Source organism: Equus asinus, chromosome X (assembly GCF_041296235.1).
Source record: "Equus asinus isolate D_3611 breed Donkey chromosome X, EquAss-T2T_v2, whole genome shotgun sequence".
Lineage (NCBI taxonomy): Eukaryota > Metazoa > Chordata > Mammalia > Perissodactyla > Equidae > Equus > Equus asinus.
The window spans coordinates 16,053,560-16,071,177 of record NC_091820.1 but is presented as its reverse complement, the minus strand read 5'-3'; the positions used below and the strand labels follow the sequence as shown (position 1 = coordinate 16,071,177).

The 17,618-nt window shown below is 38.1% G+C and overlaps 1 long non-coding RNA gene across 7 annotated transcripts in view; it reads right to left on the bottom strand.

Moving 5' to 3' along the window:
* LOC123282656 (uncharacterized) overlaps nt 1-17,618 on the bottom strand; it is a 137,511-nt gene that overhangs the window by 16,959 nt on the left and 102,934 nt on the right. For all 7 annotated transcript variants that reach the window (XR_011499712.1, XR_011499708.1, XR_011499710.1 and 4 more), the window contains 2 exons: nt 12,818-12,900; nt 11,423-11,472 (listed from right to left, as the gene is read on the bottom strand). This is a non-coding gene — a long non-coding RNA (uncharacterized lncRNA). The remainder of the gene's footprint in view (nt 1-11,422; nt 11,473-12,817; nt 12,901-17,618) is intronic.

Here is a 17,618-nt window from a genome sequence, read left to right as displayed (position 1 = left end):
GGGCCTGGCCTGCCAGTGGTGTAATGGTTAAGTTCACACACTCCACTTTGGCGGGCCAGGGTTTGTGGGTTCAGATCCCAGGTGTGGACCTACACACTGCTCATCAAGCCACTCTGTGGCAGCGTCCCACATATAAAGTAGAGGAAGATTGACACAGATGTTAGCTCACGGACAATCTTCCTCACCAAAAAGAAAAAAAACTACTCAACTCTGCCATTGTTGCATGACAGCAGCCACAGATAATATTTAACGGGTGCATCTGTGCTCCAATCAAATTTTAGTTACAAAAACAGGTGGTTGACTGGATTAGCCCATAGGCCATAATTTGTCAACCCCAGCGTCAGAGGGATATTTTTGGTTTGTTGGTTGGTTGGTTGTGTGCTTTTGGTAATTTATTTTTGAGTTTTGTTTTGTTTTTGCTACTATGAGTGGTTTTTTTAAAAAAAAATCATTACTAGGCAGATATTGCTAGTATAGAGAAATGCTATTGATTTTAGAAGCTGATCTTGTGTTTGGCAAGCTTGTTTCTTGATTCTACTGGTTTTTCTAGGTATTTTTATCATTTACAAATAATGATAACTCTATTGCTTACCTTTCAATTTTTATAAACTTATTTTGTTTTTTTTTTCTTATAACTTTGCAGGTCCTATACTATGTTCAACAGTAGCTATGATGGAGTCATCCTTGCCTTGTTCCTGATCTTAAAAGTTTCTCCAAGGCTTCTCAATTAAATATAATATTTGCTTTAAGGATTTGGTATACAACCTTTCCTATAACAAGGAAAAATTCTTTTTTATTCCTAGTTTGTGAAGACTTATCTCATAAAAAGATTTTGAATTATCAAATGCATTTTCTGCATCAATTGAGAGAATAATATTCTTTTCTTCCATTAGGATTTTGGCATCTATATTCATAAGTGAAATAGGCCTGTAAATGATTTTTATTTTTCCATATTGTCTATGTCCAGTTTTGGAAACCAGAGTTCATTAGCCTCATAATATGAAATCGACATATTTATATCTTCAAGAACAACTTATCTAAGATAAAAATTAACTATTCCTTTAAGATTTGGTATAAATTGCCTATAAAAAAAGTCCTGGAAAGGGAAAGGGAGTTTTTAATTGCCACAATTTTTTTTAATTGAGATTTGTGATAGTTTACATCAATGTGAGATTTCAGTTATACATTATTTCTTGTCTGTCACCACTTAAGTGCTCCCATTCAGCTCCTGTGCCCACCTTCCACACCCCTTCCCCTGGTAACTACTGAAGTATTGTCTTTGTCCATGTGTTTGTTTATATTCCACATATAAGTAAAATCATCTGGTGTTTGTCTTTCTCAGTCTGGCTTATTTTGTTTAGCATAATACCCTCCAGGTCTGTCCATGTTGTTGCAAATGGGATGATTTTGTCTTTTTCATGGCTGAGTAGTATTCCATTGTATATACATATACCACAACTTCTTTATCCATTCATCAGTCAATGGGCACTTGGATTGTTTCCACGTCTTGGCTATTGTGAATAGTGCTGCAATGAACATAGGGGTGCATGTGTTACTTTGGATTGTTGATTTCAAGTTATTTGGGTAGATAACCAGTAGTGGGATAGCTGGGTCATGTGGTAGTTCTATTTTTAGTTTTTTGAGGAATCTTCATACTGTTTTCCATAGTGGCTGCACTAGTTTGCATTCCCTCCAGCAGTGTATGAGGGTTCCTTTTTCTCCACATCCTCTCCAACATTTGTTTTTGGTCTTGGTAATTACAGCCATTCTGACTGATGTAAGGTGCTTTCTCATTGTAGTTTTGATTTGCATTTCCCTAATGATTAGTGATGTTGAGCATCATTTCATGTGCCTGTTGGCCATCTGTATATCTTCCTTTGAAAAATGTCTGTTCATATCCTCTGCCCATTTTTTGATTGGGTTGTTTTTTGTTGTTCTTGTTGAGTTGTGTGAGGTATTTATATACTTTGGATATCAACCCCTTTTCTGATAAATGATTTGCAAATATTTTCTCCCAGTTGGTGAGTTGTCCTTCCATTTTGTTGATGGTTTACTTTGCTTTGTAGAAGCTTTTTAGTCTGATGTAGTCCCATTTGTTAACTTTTTCTTTTGTTTCCCTTACCTGAGTAGACATGGTAATTGAAAAGATGTGGCTAAAACCAATGTCAAAGAGTGTACAGCCTATATTTTCTCCTAGGATTTTTATGGTTTCAGTTCTTACATTCAAATCTTTAATCCACTTGGAGTTAATTTTTGTGTACGGTGCAAGATAATGGTCTACTTTCATTCCTTTGCATGTGGCTGTCCAGTTTTCCCAACACCTTTTATTGAAGAGACTTTCATTTCTTCATTGTATGTTCTTGGCTCCTTTGTCAAAGATTAACTGTCCATAGATGTGTGGTTTTATTTCTGGGCTCTCGATTCTGATCCATTGATCTGTTTGTCTGTTTTTGTGCCAGTACCATGTTGTTTTGATTACTATAGCTTTGCATATGTTTTGAAGTCAAGGATTGTGATGCCTCCAGCTTTGTTCTTTTTTCTCAGGATTGCTTTGACTATTTGGGGTCTTTTGTTGTTCAGTATAAATTTTTGGATTCTTTGCTCTATTTCTGTGAAGAATGTCATTGGGATTCTGATTGGGATTGCATTGACTCTGTAGATTGCCTTAGGTAGTATGGACATCTTGGCTATGTTCATTCTTCTGACCCATGAACATGGAATATCTTTCCATTTCTTTATGTCTTCCTCAATTTCTTTCAGTAATGACTTATAGTTTTCAGTGTACAGGTCTTTCACCTCTTTAGTTAAGTTTATTGCTAGGTATTTTATTCTTTTTGTTGTGATTGTAAATGGGATTGTATTCAGGGATTTCTTTTTCTGCTACTCCATTGTTAGTGTATAGGAACGCAACTGATTTTTTTAAATTGATTTTGTACCCTGCAACTTTCCTCTAGTTGTTGACTATTTCTAGTAGTTTTCTGGTGGGTTCTTTAGGGTTTTCTATATAGAGAATCATATCATCTGCAAATAGTGAAAGTTTCATGTCTTCCTTTTCAATTTGGATTCCTTTTATTTCTTTTTCTTGCCTAATTGCTCTGGCCAATACCTCCAGTACTGTGTTGAATAGGAGTGGTAAGAGTGGGCACCCCTGTCTTGTTCCTGTTCTCAGAGGGATGGCTTTCAGTTTTTCGCCATTAAGTATGATGTTGGCTGTGGGTTTGTCTTATATGGCCCTTATTATGTTGAGGTGCTTTCCTTCAATACCCATTTTATGGAGAATTTTTGTTATAAATGGATGTTGGATCTTGTCAAATGCTTTCTCTGCATCTATTGAGATGATCATGTGATTTTTATTCCTCATTTTGTTAATGTGGTGTATCACATTGATTGATTTGCAGATGTTGAGCCATTCCTGCATCCCTGTAATGAATCCCACTTGATCATGATGTATGATTCTTTTAATGCATTGCTGTGCTCAGTTTGCCAATATTTTGTTGTGGATTTTTGCATCTAAGTTCACCAGTGATATTGGCCTGTAGTTTTCCTTCTTTGTGTTGTCCTTGTCTGGTTTTGGTATCAGGGTAACGTTGCCCTCATAGAATGTGTTAGGAAGTGCTCCATCTTCTTCAATTTTTTGGAATAGTTTGAGAAGAATAGGTACTAAATCTTCTTTGAATGTTTGGTAGAATTCTCCAGAGAAGCCATCTGGTCCTGAACTTTTGTTTTTTGGGAAGTTTTTGATTACCATTTCAATCTCTGTACTTATGATTGGTCTGTTCAGATTCTCTGTTTCTTCTTGATTCAGTTTTGGGAGGTTGTATGAGTCTAGGAATTCATCCATTTCTTCTAGGTTATCAAATTTGTGGCCATATAGTTTTTCATATTATTTTCTTATAATCCTTTGTATTTCTGCAGTATCTGTTGTAATTTCTCCTCTTTCATTTCTAATTTTATTTATTTGAGCCTTCTTTCTTTTTTTCTTGGTGAGTCTGGCTAAGGGTTTGGCAATTTTCTTTATCTTCTTAAAGAACCAGCTCTTAGTTCCATTGATCCTTTTTACTGTTTTTTTAGTCTCTATTTCGTTTATTTCTGCTCTGATTTTTTTATTTACCTCCTTCTGCTGACTTTGGGCTTTGTCTGTTCTTCTTTTTCTAGCTCTGTTAGAAAAGATGGTTGGGATGGTTTCAATCTTCTTGAATTTATTGATGCTTGCCTTGTTACCCAACATATGGTCTGTCTTTGAGAATGTTCCATGGGCACTTGAGAAGAATGTGTATTCTGCCATTTTTGGATGGAATGCTCTATATATGTCTATTAAGTTCATCCAGTCAAGTGTTTCATTTAAAGCTACTATTTCCTTGTTGATTTTTTGTCTGGATGATCTGTCCATGGAAGTAAGTGGCATGTTGAGGTCCCCTACTCTTATTGTGTTGCTGTTAATTTCTCCCTTTGGGTCTGTTAATAATTGCTTTGTGTACTTTGGTGCCCCTGTGTTAGGTGCATATATGTTGATAAGTGTTATGTCCTCTTGGTGGAATGTCCCTTTTATCATTAAATACTGCCCCTCTTTGTCTCTCATTGTCTTTTTTAACTTGAAGTCTGCTTTGTCTGATAAAAGTATGGCAACACCTGCTTTATTTTGTTATCCATTAGCTTGGAGTATTGTCTTCCATCCCTTCACTCTCAGCCTATGTTTGTCCTTGGAGCTGAGGTGCATTTCCTGGAGGCAGCAAATTGTTGGGTCTTGTTTTTTAATCCATCCAGCTACTCTGTGTCTTTTGATTGGAGAGTTCAGTCCACTTACATTTAGAGAGATTATTGTTACATGACGGCTTAATGCTGCCATTTTATCTCTTGTTTTCTGGTTGTTCTATGTTTCCACTGTTTCTCTTCCTTTGTATTTCAGACTACCATTTCATTTTGTTGATTTTCTGAGAGGGATTTCTCAGTTCTCTCTCTTTTTGTGAATTGTGGCTCTTCTCTGATTTTTTGGTTATTGTTTACCACGAGGATTGTATGAAAGATATTGGAGATGAGCTAGTCCATTTTCTTATAGCCTCTTATCTCCATTAACCTAAGCAGGTTCCTTCCTTTTCCTCTCCCCTTCTGAGTAATTGCTGTTATAGATTGTTCTGGTTTTAATGTTGTGAGTTTGTGGCTAAGTTGAAGCGTTAATCATTACTTGTGATGCTTTGTTTTCCTTTCCCTTTTAAGTTGCAATTGAGCCTTTGCCTCCCTGTTCTAGTAGAGAGCTGCAGGTTTCTGATCATGTCTGTCTATTTGTCTCCTTGCTCAGAGCTTTGTAGACCTTTGCCTTTTGTTGCTGGTGTAAGGGCATCTTTAATTATTTCTTGTAGGGGAGGTCTAGTGGCGATGAACTCCCTCAGCTTTTCTTTATCTTGGAAAGCTTTTATTTCTCCATTGTTTTTGAAGGAAAGTTTCACTAGATAAAGTATTTTTGGCTGGAAGTTTTTGTCTTTCAGTATTTTGAATATATCATTCCATTCTCTCCTAGCCTGCAGGGTTTCTGCTGAGAAATCTGCTGAAAGCCTGATAGGGCTTCCTTTGTAGGCTTTTACTTCTCCTGTGATACTCCTAATATTCTTCCTTTATGCCAAACTTTTGCCTTTTTTACTATTATATGCCTTGGAGATGGTCTTTTAGCATTAATAAAGTTGGGTGTTTGAGTAACTTCATTTATCTGTAAATCTGAAACCATCCCCATGTTTTGGAAGTTCTCAGCAATTATTTCTTTGAACAAGCTCTCTGCTCTTTTCGCCCTCTCTTCTCCCTCTGGAATACCTATAATCCTTATGTTGCTTTTCCTAATTGAGTTGGATATTTCTTGAAGAATTCCTTCATATTTTTAAAATCTTAGTTCTGTCTCCTCCTCCACCTGTAGAATTTCTACATTTTTATCCTCAAGAAGACTAATTCTTTCCTCTGCAAAGTCAATTCTATTTCTTAATGATTCTAGATTATTATTTCATTAATTGTGTTTTTCCAGAATTTCTGCTTGATTTTTTTTATAGTTTCAATCTCTTTGGTGAAGAGATTCATTTTATCGCTGAGCTCCTTGAATTGTCTTTCTGTGTTTTCTTGTAAGTTGTTGAGTTTTGTTATGATGGCTATTTTGAATTCTCTGTCATTTAGCTTGTATATTTCGGTGTCTTCAGTGTTGGTTTCTGGAGAATTGTCATTTTCCTTCTGGTCTGAATTGTTGCTGCAGTTTCTCACGGTGTTTGATGAACTAATCTTTTGTTGGGGCATTTGTGGTATTCTTAGGATGCAGATTCCCCCTGTTACCACTAGGCGGGAGCAGGATCAGTGTTTCTGGCCCCACCCCGTCTGCTGGAAGCTGTGGGGGTATTATGGGTGCTTGCCCCAGCCTGGGATGCATTCAGGCACTTGTGTGGACTGTCCTTGTTGGGCGGGGCTTCCTTGGTAGGCTAAGGCCACTCTTTGGAGCCTCAGGGGTGCTCTGAGCTCCTCCTCCCTGCCAGAAAGTGATCACCAGTGGGCTCAAAGCTGCCATGCCTATTCCTGCAGACTTCCAGACCATTCCCTCTTTAGGAGTGCAGCTGCACTGTGAGCACTCATGCACACCTGGGAAGTGTTTGCCCTGGCTCAGAAATCTGCTGAGGTCCCTGTTTACAATGCGCAGTCTGTGAGGCCACTGTGCTTGGTGGGTGGGGTTTCCTCACTGAGACCCAAGCTGTGGCTGCTCCTTCACTGCCCTGGGGCATGGTGTGCTCCCCCTCCCTGCCAGGAAAGTGAGTGGATGTAATTGCCACAAATTTTTAATGCTTCTTGTTCTTTTTCACCAACTTCTTAGGTGAATTTTAGCATTTAAAAATTTTTTTTTCCAGAAAATAACCTAGTCATCTAGGTTTTCAAATTTAATTGCTAGTTATTCATTATGGTATTTTATTATTTTTAGTCTCTGTTTTATCCATAGTTTTAAAACTTCTTGACTTGAAAGTGTAGCTCATTTCAACATTTCTTGTTTCTTGATAAAGGCATTAAAAGTTACAAATTTTCCTCTAAGTGAGGACATTGCTCTGTGTCCCACAAAATTTGACAAGTAGTGTTTTCATTGTAATTTACTTGAATTTCATTTGAATGCTTTACTTATTAACCTAAGGGGGTTTTAGTATACTATTCAGTTTCTGGTCTCACAGGAACTTTTAGCAATTCTTTAATTTTACGTTCTCATTATATTATATTATTATAGGAGAACATAGGTGTTTAATATTGATACTTTGAAATTTATTGAGGCTTCCTTTGTGGCCTATTACATTGTCAATTTTTGAAAATGTGCTCAGAAATAATGTGTTGAGTTGAATTTAATTAATATCTAATAGCTGAAGATTATTAATTTGTATACTCAGATCTCCCATGTCTTGTTTTTGATTGCTTGATCTATCAATTTTAGAAAGGGGCATATTTAAACATCTAAATAAATTGTTACCGAATAATTTATTTTCCCCAATAATATTATGAGTAGTTGCTTTATATATTTTGTGGCTTTATTGTTAGATACATATATACTCATGATTCCTCTTTCCTTCTGATTCTATTGTAACTTTTGCATGTATACCAAGACCTTTTTATCCCTTATGGGAGTTTTTGCCTTAATTCCATTTTATCAGGTATTAAGACTGCTGCCCCAGATTCTGTTGGCTCATATCTACTTGGTATATCTTTTCATCCTTATTATTTTCAATCTTTATGTACCCTTCTGTTTTATTTGTTTTAGGTAGATCATATATTGGTTTTGAGGGGGGGTTATTTTTTTCCTTTTTCTCCCCAAAGCCCCCCAGTACATAGTTGTATATTTTAGTTGTGGGTCCTTCTAGTTGTGGCATGTGGGATGCTGCCTCAGCATGACTTGATGAGCAGTGCCATGTCCATGCCCAGGATCCAAACCAACGAAACACTGGGCCGCCCGTAGCGGAGCGTGCAAACCCAACCACTCGGCCATGGGGCCAGCCCCGATCATATATTGTTTAATCTCACTTTTTTTTTTTTAAGATTTTATTTTTTTCCTTTTTCTCCCCAAAGCCCCCTGGTACATAGTTGTATATTCTTTGTTGTGGGTCCTTCTAGTTGTAGCATGTGGGACGCTGCCTCAGCGTGGTTTGATGAGCAGTGCCATGTCCGCGCCCAGGATTCGAACCAACGAAACACTGGGCCACGTGCAGCAGAGCACGCGAACTTAACCACTCAGCCACGGGGCCAGCCCCTAATCTCACTTTTTAATTCAATTTAATGTTCTCTAGCTTTTAATAGTGAGTTTAAAACACATATTTATTACAGTTACTCTTATATTAAGACTTATTTCTGCTGTCATATTTTATGTTACCCATTCATTGTCATTCTTTGTTTTTTCCTGTTTTCTCCTTCCCTACTTACCAATGATGGGTCAAGTTTTCTTTGGGAGTGTTGACCTTAAACAAACAGACAGCCAGTTATTTCTCCAGGAAAAATGGGTTTATTTGGAATCAGCAAAAAATTGCAATTCGAGGTCTGCAACCACGGCGAGACATGTTCAAGTCCCCCAGCAGCAAAGGGAGGAGAAACTATTTTAAAGAGGGGAAGAGGAAGTTGAGAGGGCTATTGTAAACAGAGTCCATTGTAGGAATTGGGAGTTCAGTGCATAGTGGCTTTTCATTGGCTGAGTTGTAACAGTCTCTCACTGGGTGAGCTTTTTGGTGGTCAAGAAGAGGAAGTCTTTCTTTTTCCTGTTGGGCTCTGCTATGGACATGGGACATGAGAGCTCCCCCTTTTGGCCTCCTGAGTCCATTTTAATGAGGTTTCTGTTTATTCATTTCCACAGAAGGAGGGACTAATGTAGCTGTTACACATCCCTTGATTAATTATTTGGCCAAACAGGTCTTGAAATGGATATAAAAGATAGCTTCAGAGAATTTTTTTATTCTTGATCAGATGGAGAACTAGCACAGGCTGCTGACTCCCCTCCCCTGAAATCAACCATGGAGAAACTTCACAAGTGAAAGGAAAAGATGGAACCAAGAAATTAACAACAAAAACTCTTCAGACTGCCTTGGGGGGCCATAGGCAGTCATAAATTTGTACCTCTGGGAATGGTGGCAGCTTGGGGCAGTAGGCAGGCAAATGCAGGAGGAATTAGGTAGATTGAGGGAGAGCCTTGAAGTTGTCCTCTTATCCTTTCCCCACATTCTCTCAATATGATCATTTCTCTTCACATAGAAAGGGTGGAAACAGCCTAGAATGCCAGTGTCAATGGGATTCTCTCAAGGCAGCACAAAAGCACCCTTGCAGTAAAGTGTTGATAAACAGGTGTGGATTGGCCAGGGCCACACAAGCAGTCATTCCTCCCCTCTTCCTCTCTAAATTCCCAGAGCTGGTAGACTATAATTTAGGGAGACTGCCACCTCCCAATGTGGCTTCTGTAAGTATTTAAAGAAAGGATTTAGAAGGATTAGAAGAGTTGCCTTGTGTAATGGTAGCAAATGGAGGTGGTCAGCATTAGTTCTGTGGTTTCTGAGGTATTCTAGACTTGGGTTCATCCTCTCCTCTCTCCTTAAAATTATCACGAGGGACATAAACAAGTAGAGCCTGGGCTTCATCCATTCCTAATATACATTACTAGAGAGAGTAGCTGGTACCCAAGGAACATGGCCATTCTGGCCAAAATAGTTTTATCTCTGAGTAATACAACATCTGCAAAAGACAGACAGCAAATTAAACAGTGTATACCACATGAATCAGAGTTACTGGAACAGATGGCATATTAAATACTCCCGAATAGATAAGGAAGGTTATTTGAATTACGAAGCAGTAAAAGGAAGACTTAAAAAGAACCAAGTGAAAATGTTAAGTATCAAAAATATAATCATAGCAATAAGATCTTAATAGCTAGGATATATAGCAGAATGGACCCAGTCAAAGACCAAATTACTGAGCTAGAAATCAGATTGGAGTTCTTTGCCATAAAACAATAGGAAAGCATAAGGAAAAAGAAATTGTAAAATTGTAAAATAAAAGCCAAGTGATTTGGAGGTCTGAAGTGACAAAATCCTTATCATAGGAGTCTCAGAATGAAAAGAAAAATGTATGTGGAGGCAGCAAACCACAGCCTGCAGGACAAATCAGCCTGTTTTTGTAAATCGAGTTTTGTCGGAGCACAGCCACACCCATTACATGTTGTCTGTGTCTGCTTTCTTGCTAAAATGGTAGACTGAGTAGTTGCTACAGAGACCATATGGCCCTCAAAGCCTAAAATATTTACTATCTGGTCCTTTACAGAAAAGTTTGCTGATCCCTGTTCCAATGTACCTAGGAATGGGTGGAATGAGACAGGATAACCATAATAGTCATTCCCATTCAGAAAGAGGAAGAATGACAAATACATGGCATTCACTGTTCCATAGTAATCCTGAAACCCCAAGGACCATGAGGGTCACCTGCTTTGGACATCCTCATGGCAGGGAATGGGTGTCAATCTCATCTAAAGCTTAAGGTAGCATGGAAAACCCATCTAATCTGGTAGATAGTTATTTTAGGAAACATTTCTGTAGCATCTAATTTCATGGTCAAGGAAACTAGATGGTGAAACTATCTAAATGACTCGGAAGCTGCTGCATGCTTGAATACTCTATTAGGATAATGCAGGTGAGGTCGATAAGTTTGAGAAAAGACCAGGACTGGGGAGAAAGAAAGGAGGGGACTGTAGAAGAGAGGGATGGTAGGAAACGAAAACAGAGAGAGCAAGCAAGGGAACCCTTCTGACTCGGGTAGGGAGTTGAAGGCAGACATGGCACCAGTAGACTCTGGGCTGTTCCATACAGGCCTCTGTGCAAGGTGTACTTGATATCTTGTTGCTCCAAGTTCCTCACTCTGATAATTATAGGAACCCTTTGTCCCCAAACCCCACCTCAGAAGCCCCTGCACATAAAGAAAAGCCTGCCATCATCTCCACCCTAAAATGTGTGCTTTCATCTCAGTTTTTTCATCTATTATGAAACCCACAAAACCAGAAGTTTATTATAACTGCTGAACATCCAGAGTTCTAAGCTGTCAAAATTGGTGAATTTGTCATGTTTTTGCATTATTTGTACAGTGCTTTTTAAATAACTATTCATCAGCACACACAACTGCCCCATTCATTAGCATTTGGGACTAGAAAGGTGACAATAACCTATCTTGAAAGATGGCTTTCAAGATGATAGCTCCTTAAACATATAGTTCTGACAAACAACAAAATCCAAAGCTATACATTAGGGCAGAAGTCTGGTAAGCTTTGGAAGTTTCAAGAAAGAGTCAAGAATCAATTAAAATTTCTCCTACTTTACCTAAAAAGAATAAATCAATGTGAGTTCATAAGTGTTTTCAAATCAGCTGAAGTTTCCCTTATTCTGAATGGAGGTGCACTTACCTTCAATCAGCATCGAGGCCTCCACCTAGCAACTGTCAAGGTCGCCCTTTCTGGATGTGGAAGAATGGGAAGGAAATGAGAAGGCAGTGTCAATTAACTGTAGATGAACTTGCAGATTAACTCTTAACACACTTGCAGATTAACTCTCATTACACTTGCAGGGTTCCTCTGCCTTCTCTAAAGGCTTCTAGAATTTTCCAGACTCCTAGAAATTTGTTCAAGATTTTGGTATTCTGCAAATTCCCTCCAGATCCCAGATGAAGGAAGTCTGACTTCAACTGAATTTTTGCAGAGAACTAATTTTGACTTCAAGGGGGTGTGTGTGTGTGTGAGAGAGAGAGAGAGTGTGTGTGAGTGTGTGTGTGTGTTTTTTCAAGAAAGGGAAAGAGAATGGTAACTTGTGAGGGAAGCTCCGTGCCCCCAAAAGCAATGTCCATAAAATTAAGAAATCAATGCAGCATTCCACAGAACCACTCAGGACACCATCCTTTTTCCCTCTGCTGCTCCTACTAGCTGACTACAAAAGCAGGCAGAGTTGGCTCTGAGTTTCCAAGTGGAAAAATATTTTACTAGAGAATCGCAATTCCATCTCAAATTGGAATCAGTTAAAAGGATTACAGAGTTCAGAAAAATCTGTATTTGTCTACATTTTTTTCAGCATAAATATTTAGTAACCTAGGGTCTGGAACGATTCTTCTACGTGTCACTGTAAAAAGAATCAACCATTTTATTTTCAGAGCCAAGTCAAAAAAAAAAGAAAAGGGAAAAAAAAGAGATTAAAAAAATTCCTACCTATAGGTCCCTACAGTTTTACCAGTATAACTTCATGTGCATTATTTATGGTATTCGGGTTTTCCACCAATGGCTTTTTTTGCTTTAAGGAGGAGGTTGAGTGCTTGCTCTTGGTTTAACGTAAAATTTCCCTCCAGTTACAGGTAACTTGTGGAGACTTTGTCCTATGGATGAGCAGATACACTGACTCATTTCACCAAAGGTGTCTTAAGCCAACACCATTTCCTACTGTGACTTAGGCCCTGCAGCTGCTCCTCAAATAAGCTGCCTTTCTCTCTCTCTCCTAGCCCTGGAGAGCCGGAGACAATTCATCCATGGCGCAGTGAGCTAAAGAGGTAGTCAACCGAAGTTCAGAGCAAGTTTTCCCGCCCCCGGCTGGCAGTCGGCCACGCCATTCTGCCAGCATTCAATGTCGGCTTCTCAGAAAATCTATTCCAAAGCTGGCACTTTACCTCAGGAGAATTTAGTCAAAGCATTTGGCACATCAGATTGTCTAAAACACAAGGTTAAGAGCTCAAAATAGCCACCCTATTCCAAGACTGTCTTAAATTAAGGAACATAACTATTAAAAGATTCTGCTACAATTGGACATGAAAACCATACCCTTCCACGAGGTAGCTGGGCAAGACTGCTTTTCCTCCTGATAAATGAACAAATATTTAATGAGCATGCACACTGTTTCTCCGCTGCGGGAATACAAAGAAAAACAAGACACAGTCATCCCCATCAAAGAGCTTAAAATTTAATTAGAGAAACAAGACATAAACACATAAAAACAAAACCTTCTACAAAATTAGAATACAGGCTTTAGATTGCAGCAGCATTAATAGCTCCATATGCTCACTGCCCAGTTTGCGGAATGTGAAGAATTTACCTGTGCTCCCTCTTTACAACATTTGTTGAAGTCTAATATCCATACAGAAAAGTGCACATATCATAAGTATATAGCTCCAAGAATTTTCATAAATGGAGCACAGCCAGGTAACCAACACCCAGGTTAAGAATAAGAACATCACCAGCATCTGGGAAGCCGCTCCTTTTCCTCCTTTCCGGTCACTAGTCTCCTCTGAAGATAACCCTTATCCTGACTCATATCACCATAGATTTGTTTTGCCTGTTTTTATACTTTATGTAAATGGAATCCTGCAGTATGTGTTCTTCTACGTCTGGCTTCTTTTGCTCAACATTTTGTTTGAGAGAGTTACACATATTGTTGTGCAGAGCCGTGGCTCATTCTTATTGCTGTGTAGTAGTCCATTGTGTAAATATTACAAAATGCCTTTATCCATTTCCCAATTGATGGGCATCTGGGTATGATGAGTGGTATTGTCATGAACATTCAAGTTCATGACTTTTGGTGAACATATGTGTACATTTCTGTTGGGAATATACCCGTGAGTGGGATTGCTGGGTTATAGGGTAGGCATATGCTCAGCTTTAGCAGATAACTGCCAAACAGATTTACGAAGTGGTTGTGCCATTTGACCCTCCCACCAGCAGTATATAAGCATTCTGGCCACCCCACATCCTTGCCAGCTTTCAGTATTTTCCACAGGACAACACACTGATAGAGCATGGCTTTGAGCAGAGGCTCATGGGGATTTGAGGCACAGCCTCTGGGCAGTTGAGAGATCTCTTCCTTCAAAGAGAGCACCCTTGAACTGTGGGCGCTCAAGTCTGACCCCAGAAGCACAATTCTGCTCCTTTTCCCCAGTCCTCATCTTGCATTAGGTCATCAGCCACATGCACATACACAATCTTCTCCATTGCAAAAGAAGTTGCTTTAGTTCTCCTAAAGCAAATAAATAAATAAATCAATGAGCAAACCCATATATCCATTAACACAGAGACCAGGTAGCAGAAGCACAAATTCTTCCTGGGTTCAGCCAATTGTATCAAGAAAGATACAGGGTTTATCTATCTATCTGTCCATCTATCTAACACATATGTTCTTACTGTGTGCTAGGCCCTGTTCTAAGCCCTTTACAAATATTAACTCATTCAATTCTTATAATATATGAGCTAAACATTATCATTCTTCTAATTTTGCAGGTGAGGAAACTGAGGCACAGAGAAGTGGAGTAACTCACCCAACCTCATAGAGCACGTAAGTGGCAAAGCAGAGATTCCAATCCAGGCAGGCTGGCTCCACAGACGTGCTCTTGACCTCACATTACACTGTCTTTGTTTTTCTGGAATACTCAGGCCCTGAATAATTGCTCATCTCAACCAGTCTAATGTTTTTCTTTTTGTTTTCCCCTTGATATACCAAGAAGAGCACTTATTTCATATACCCAAATCTAAAGCAACCCCTTAGTTTTCCAAAGAGAAAATTCTGCCCCCCCAAATTGGAGCCAATTTAAATAATAAACTTGTAAAGCCATGAATTAGGTAGTCAAATGTCTATTTTAATATTTTACTTTTTAAATTTCACACATATATACAATATCACAAATTAAATAAAATAATGTTAAAATATTGCTTTTTTCTGAACTCATGGGTCAGGAAATAATTTATTCATCTTGGACAGAGTTATATAGCTATGCCTCAGTGTCTTCATTGTCACTATAGTTATTTTTTATAACATCAGCTTAAAATTCATTCTGAGCTATTGACATACAGCATCTTTTGATTTCATATATGATGAGATTATTGGGAATTATATCCCAAATTAAAGTACCTCTTTGCACACCTTTTTAAAAATATATTTATCCTATGGGTATTATAATCACACCCTCTTCAATGGAGCATCTTAATATATTGCTCTATAAAGTGATGGTGAAAAGATTTGTTTACTACAATATCAAATGATTGTGATGGAGTCATGACCCCAGTTATAATTACTAAATCTGTGTTATATTTCTTTTTACCTAATCTGTAAAGAGACTTGTATAAACTTCCCAAATTAATATTGATTTAGGTTGTTTTAATGTTCTTCCCCAAATAGTACTTTGTCTTTCAAACTAAACTAATTCAGACTTTATAAAGACTCATACAGAGGGTGGCGATTCCTACTTTCCTAATCATGAAGGAAGGTAGGGAACTTCACCTCTGAATTCCCTCCCCCTGGCTAAATCAGAATACACAATATTACTGAATGACACTTTTTTTTTATTAACCTTTCTCTGAAATTTGTCTTCATCCTTCCCCCTCTCCACTTCCCCAAACCCTGTCCTCCAACCACAGACTGACACCTGGGTATTTAGCTGTTTCTTCAGAGAGCATGCTCAACCTTAAAGTCATTGGCCAGAAGCCAAGGAAATAACAAACAAGATAGGAAAGAGTAATACTAAAACCAACAAGGGAAGCCATTTATTGGGTTCATGCTACGTGTTAGGTACCATGCCATGCCCTTTAATCCTCACAACAATAACGCACTGGGTTATTATCTCCATTTTACAGATAAAATGACTAAACCTCAGAAAAGTTAACTAATTTGCCCAAGACCATAGAACTATTAAGTTGTATGTATTAACCAGACCTGTCTGATTCCAAAGCCCAGATTCTAAACCCTATCATGTCGCACTGTCACATTTTTAGATGGGATAACTCTCATGATAACATATTAGATTTAGTCTATAAACATAAATGTGCAAAATACATCATAGATTCAAAGGCAGATGATGGGAAATAATTTTCCATAAGGGAAGTCCTCACTGTCTTGGTAATTCTGTACCCAGTTAGATATAGCCAGATTTCCAAAGCCTGGACACGATGAGCAGACCAGAAACGGACAGATTTCTCCTGAGCACTGAGCCCCACGCTGGGCCAAAGATAAGTGTGGAAAATTCACAACCAAAGAGCAAGCTATGTGTGCATAATGGCTAAGCACCATACAGAGTTTCTGGGGTCTTCTGTTCAAAGAGCCAAGGTCCCTATTGAAATGGCATTTGGAGAACTTGCAAATAATATAAAGCAGAAAAATTAGAGCAACAGTGACCTGCTAAATCTGTTTGGCTGTCATCAGAACTCCTAAGATATAGAAAATAAAGGCTAACAGGCATTTGGTGGTGTAATAAAGAGCAAAGGCTTTGGAGTTAGAAAGAGCCAGGTTTTAACTAGCTATATGGCCCTGAACAGAAGACTTATCTTCTTTAAGTCTGTAAGATGTAAATAATAATAACTGTAATAATATCTAATTCATAAAGTTGTGAGGAATCAACTAGACTATGCCTGTAAAATATTTAGCACATTCTAGCATGTGGGAAATCACTTAATAAATGATCATCATTACTATTATTATTATTTTATCCTATTTTATAAACATATTCAGCCCAAGATTAAGTGACTGAAGAGTCCCTTCTCACTGTATTTAAAGGATCTAATGGTCTCCCAGGAAAATGAGGGGGAAAGAGGCCTGGATAATACGAGGGCAGGGCATCCCCCTCTTTTGCCCATCCTCCCTGTTTCTGCGTTTGTTTTGCCACACAATAACACTGCTTACAGCCCACTCAATGACAAAATTCACATCAGCATCTGAAGTAACATCTTCAAGATGAAAGGAAAAACAGATTAAAGGATGCCAGTGATGTCTCAATTCAAGCCATGGGAAACATAGCTAGATTTGTCATTCTTCCCATCCCATGTGAACAAAAGTGCCTTGTACCTGCCACATAGTAGCTGTATAACTGGTACACTGATTGGGGAATATATCTAAATTTAACATTTAATCATCTTGAATGATGCTAGACCTATTTTTTGCCAATTTTAAAAACTTTTTATGCTGGAAAATTTTGAACAAACAAAAGTTGAAAGAAGGATCCATCACCCAGTTTAAAAAATTATCAACTCATGGCCAAACATGTTTCTTATACACCCCTACCCACTTCCCCCTTCATTTTAGATTATTTTTCAACAAATCCCAGACATCATATCACTTTGTCCCTAAGTCTTTCAGCAGGTGACTCTAAACAATGATTATTTTCTAAAACATAACCATAATGTCATTATTCCACCTAAAAAATTAACAATTATCCCTTAATATCATTAAATATCCAGTAAGTATTCAAATTCTCCCTAATCTTATTTTTTTTACAATTTGTTTGAGTTAGAATCAAAATAAGGTCCGTACTTGGAATTAGTAGATACATCCTTTAAAACTCTCTCAATCTCTAGCTTCTAACTCTCTCTCTCTCATTTTTCAATGCAAATTTGTTGTTGATGAAAGTATGTTGTTTGTCCTTACAGTTTTGACAGTCTAGATTTTGCTAATTGTATCCCACTGGTATTGTTTAACACGTTTCTCTGTCCCCTATAAATTGGTAGTTAAATTTAGAGGCTTGATCAGATTCTGGCTTGATGTTTTGATGAGAAAACTTCATAGATAGTATTGTGTAGTTCCATTAGGAGGCATATAATATCTGTTTGCCTCTCGTTTTGATATGGTAGCCATTGATGATCATTG